The 5028-nt window shown below is 40.2% G+C and overlaps 1 protein-coding gene across 10 annotated transcripts in view; it reads right to left on the reverse strand.

Moving 5' to 3' along the window:
- Positions 1–1598: 1598 nt before the first annotated feature.
- Positions 1599–5028, reverse strand: part of CELF1 (CUGBP, Elav-like family member 1) — a 79538-nt gene continuing 76108 nt past the window's right edge. For all 10 annotated transcript variants that reach the window (XM_019551294.1, XM_019551291.1, XM_019551290.1 and 7 more), the window contains one exon: positions 1599–4585. The gene's annotated coding sequence lies outside the window, so the exon portion shown is untranslated. The remainder of the gene's footprint in view (positions 4586–5028) is intronic.

The following is a 5028-nucleotide window of genomic DNA, read 5'->3' on the forward strand; positions in this document are numbered from 1 at the left end:
ATGTACAGAATTACAAGGACTTTCTCGTCAGATCAGTAACATCTGGATCAAATCCATAGGCTCTAGGCATTTTATATACATATTGACCAGTTTTCAAAGCAATGCGAAATAGCCTGGTGATTTCCAAGACTAACGGATTGACTACTGTTTGTACCTTAGAAGCTGCTGGTCTGTACCAAGCTGATACAGCCCCATCTACACATAGGAAGCTAATATCTTAGTCTCCATATCTCATAACTGCCACGGCTGTGATATAAGGTTTGGCACGTGGTAGGTTAAAGCCATATATGCTGTATGACCATGAATCTTCCATCCTGTACCAAGAGATTAGTTTTCTGATTCAGCTGCTTCTCCCCTACTTTTATCCCAGATACACACCCACACTGAAGTTTGTGTTTCCCAGCATCAAACAGCTGCTAATTAACTACATGAACATTAGTGCATCACAAAACAGGTGGCACAATATCTTGCTCTGTGATTGGTGGGTTGCACTGGATGGAATGCAGGATCCAGCCCTCTCAGAATTACAATCATTGTAGGAAGCACTGGGTTAAAAGGAACATGCTGGATAATAAACAAGGACACAGAGGAGAAACGGAGGTTGCAGATGCCTATAGTCTCCAAGTCAACTTGGACTTGTATACAAATCAGCAGGGAAGAGGAAAGACTATTTTTTAATTAAAAGAAATGCATTTTAGAGAGATTGAAAAAGTCACCTGATGTCTTTAAACTCCCAGGGCTGTTTCACAAAGAGTTTGGGATATAAATGCCAACATCCTGGCTAGATTTTGACTGAATTCTGTTTTGCTTAGGTAAGATCTTCAGTCTTATACGGCACACTTCATTTAAAACAACCTCACAAAGTTTCACACACTGGGTTATCTTCAGTGCCCCTTTTCTCTCCCCTGAACAAATGTACAGTTATACTACAGAACAGATTAGGAAGAGAAGCAAAAAATACTGTAGTTAATGGAAGCATCTGGAGAAATTTAGTGGAGAGGAATTGAGTGTAAGTAGCATGTTCTGCAATAATAATTTAACAGGAAACTGCTACAGAATGGTGCTGTCATATTGTGCCTGTGCAAGTGTGTACTGTCCACTTGCACACTTTGCTGGGTGCTATGAACCTCCAGATTTTATGCCTAGATTTTTTTTTTAATATATAAATCCTGGAACACTGTATCATGGGTTTAGACCAAGTTTTTCTCCCTTTGAAGTAATTCTGCTAGGGAGAAGGGGTAAAACTTCAAAGAAGGATGGAGGATCTGAGACCAGAAAGGTTGATCGTGACCAAAAGACAGAAAATCAGAAATATAAACGTTTATCTATAGAAAAAGAAGAGAAAACAGAGAGCATTACAATGAACTTGTAATATTTCAATTCAAAGAAACGTATTAGCAAGGGGGGAAATCAAGGGCAATTTTGTGTACCCAGACAAAGTAACATCATATAAAGATTTTGTCACATGCTGCCTAATTAATTAGCAGGTTCTCCTCCCGTGCGCTTCCAGCTGGCAGAAACTCTTCTCCTTGCCCTTCCTGCAGCTGCATCTATCTGCAGAGTGTAAGATCTAAGGTGTAACACAAAAGCAACAGACAGACTCTTCTCAAACAGTTTAATAGCAAATAAACAAAGGAAGGTACCACACTTGGCATATACAAAATGACTTGTTGTCGGTGTATCTGTGCAATTAAAACAGCTTTAAGTTCCCCTTTGGGACAAAAAAAAACAAACAAACAAAACAAAACAAAAAAAAAAACACACACACAAAGGAAAAAAATTCCTTTAAACACATACTCGCTCGTTCCAAACTTGTAACAAATCCTTTCATTTTTTAAATCCACTACACAAACTCTGCGATCAGGTAAGAAAAGCAACGTGTGCTCCTCTGCTTTTTAAACCATTAAAGTAAAATCCATAATTTTCTACAGAGTACAACACAATTCCACACAAAAGACATTTTGTTTTGCAAATCAAAACAAGAAAAAGGAACAGCTCAAACAAGGTAAAGAAAAGCATTTCTACGACTGAATCACGACTTTGAGTTGATTAAATCCCGTTACTGCAGAACAGACTCTACATTTGGTCATAGTGGCAATTTGTTTTCTCATCACATTGTGAATCACTTTACATTGTTTTCTAGTAGAAAAGGCAAAAAACTGTACAAAACCCCTAGTGTTAAATACAATGTTTGTACCAATAAAAAAGCCCACAGGTTTGTCTCCAAAATGTAAATTTTTTTTTAAATTATTCACAAAAAGCAGCCAAAAATCAGAAAGGCAGCTGCTGCTCCACTGTCTCAAATCCATTAAAACCACCACAGAACAATTAAAACAATCAAAGGAAGGAAAGGAAAGAAGAAAGGAAAGAAACATCCAATGTTTGGCATTTTGGTTTTGTCCAGAGATTTTTCCACAGGTTTCCCCAAAGTTCCTCATGGAACTACATGCTCATTGTATAGAAATGTATTGGCGAAAGTTACTCAATACATTACAGGGTATCAGTGCCCCCTGCTGACAGATGGCCCTGTGCATTCAGACTGTGGGGCTAACAGCAGCCATCCCACAACCCTACCCCCAAATGAGTCTCCATCCTCTCCTCATCCAGCCCCAGCCCCACAGCTCCCAGAACTATATGTCACACCCCACAAAAAAGCTGATTACAAGACAGAGCAAGGACTGTCTATGCCAATCCAGCCAACCTTTTACTGAGACTATAAATCACCAGCCAATTTAGGGGTAGGAAAAAATAAACACTGTCACTTTTCACCATCCCAAAACAAAGGACAAAGGTAATACTTCTACCCAGCTTGAAGATCAGTCTCATATTCTCACCATACCATTTTCCTTGGGATTTCATCTCATACTCTTTCCCCCCTGGGGTTCCTTCACCAGCTCACCTTTCCCAGCAATTTGTTTCACCACGGCACACAATCTTGCAGGTGCCTTCATTCAAGAATAGTCTCAGTTACTACCCATGCAGCCTTGTAGCAGGAGGTAGGTAGGATAAGGGGAAGCTTGCTGCCCAGAGAATGGTAACCTGTTCTACTCTTTCCACAGGCCAGGAACTAAAACTGCTTGGCTCATTACCCAATTAAAAACTAAACAAAAACTAAAAAATCTCCGTAGAGATTCCCCAGCTAAGGCCCTTAAGAAGAGGAGCTGAGGTTGGTACCCTGTTCACGTAACAGCTTGGGAGGCTGTTGTATTGTGCTTCTCACTTGGGGAAAGAGCCAGCAGTTGTGAGACCAGGTTTACAGACTCCTTCTCTGGGATATTCCAAATATTCTACTTCCAGAGCCTTTGAGCCTCCCTCCACTAGGGTCTGACTGACAAAGATTAAACTAGGGCTGAACTCTGCAAAAAATGAAGCCCCAAATTATGCACGATAAAATACCAGTAGAGAGTGCCCCAAGGGAGCACTAATTTCGCTAGAATTTTAGAAGCAGAATTGCTGCAAAGATTCCCTATGTCAATCCCATCCTACCAAAACACCTACTGAAAGAATGCAACCAAACCCCTTCGAGCCTCCTACAGCTCTGGAGGTGGAACAAGGACCAGATGCTGTGTCAGGCAGACAGTCTAAGTGCACAGGCAGATGCCCACAGATGGCATTTGATAAGAATTTGTCACACCAAAAAACATACCAATTTAAAAGGATACCTTTGAAACCCATTAAATTGCTCAGTTTTTGCACGAACTATAGAAAACAGAGAGGTGAAGGTGATATATACGAGGGTGTGAAGAAAACAGCAGGAAACATGCAAAACATTTTCTGGGCACTATCTGAGTTTGATAGAATAAAACAAAAACATCACATTTTGCTGAGGAGATTGTGATTACAAAAAACCAAGCATGCTAGGGTTTAACAAAACACAACATCAACTTTGATCAAATTTTCACTGCAGACAGAGGTTGATAACCACACAGAAAAGGAAAAAACAGTAAGTGCCAAGGCAAAAAATGCAGCTACAATCAAGAGAAAATGTAATTCAAGTGTTTTCTGCTGATGCCACTAAAGTCGGAGTTTGAACTCAAAAATACATGCTGTCTCCTCAAGCACAGAAACCAGATCAGCAAAATGTGACTAGGAGTCTCTTGAAAGATTGAGTCACACCATTTAACTTTTTTTTTTCTTCAAAAATTTTTTTTAAAACTATGCACACAGGAAAAAAACAAAATAAAAAACTAAGCCTAAAAAGTGATTGGCTTTATGTTCACAGAAATACAAATACCCCACGAGGTATGCTAGCAAGGCTGCTCTGAAGACAATTACAAAGAATCAGAATCACAAAATCAAGTGGTTATCTTACGAAGTTCTAGAAAAATAGAATTTTTATATTCAAATGCAAGTTTAAATATTCCCCTTCAGCAGTCTTTCTAGCACAACCAATTTGGCAACACAAAAAAAAACCCACAAAGAAAGAAACAAACATAATAAAAATACACATCAGCATCAAAGGTCAACACAAGGTCAAAGGTGAGAGTTCAAGCATCAGAGAAGCTGAAGAGACAAGGATTTGGACGATGTACTTGAACGCCACATCGACATGCTTTAGGCACAACGATGAACAAACGGCAGGAATCTAGAAAAAAAACAAACCAGAAAGAGGGAGACCCACTGAGTTACACAGAGCAGTACATCGAAACAAGGAGAGAGAGAACAGGAATGGGCACTGTACAATGAGACCTCTTGGGGAGGGGATTGACAGGGAAGGGCAGCACATGCCAACGATGGACAAGTAAAAGTCAAAGTACATGGAGGACACCAAGTAAACATCAAACTGCCAAAAACCAAATGGAAGCAGAGGCCTGGATTTCCCTTTGGACACCGATCTGTGGGAGACATCCTGGCCCAGTGACATACTGATTCACGTGCATTCACCTTTGCCCTGTGCTCTGCTAGCTTGGCATAAGAGAAAAAAAAAACAAAGCAAGCACCCTACCCTAGCAGCGCATCTCCGAAAAAATGCCTCTGGGGCTAACATTTACCTGCAGAGATTCAGACCGCAAGAGACAGAACAGAGGA

The sequence above is a fragment of the Crocodylus porosus genome, unplaced genomic scaffold (assembly GCF_001723895.1).
Source record: "Crocodylus porosus isolate Cpor-Errol unplaced genomic scaffold, CroPor_comp1, whole genome shotgun sequence".
Classification (NCBI taxonomy): domain Eukaryota; kingdom Metazoa; phylum Chordata; order Crocodylia; family Crocodylidae; genus Crocodylus; species Crocodylus porosus.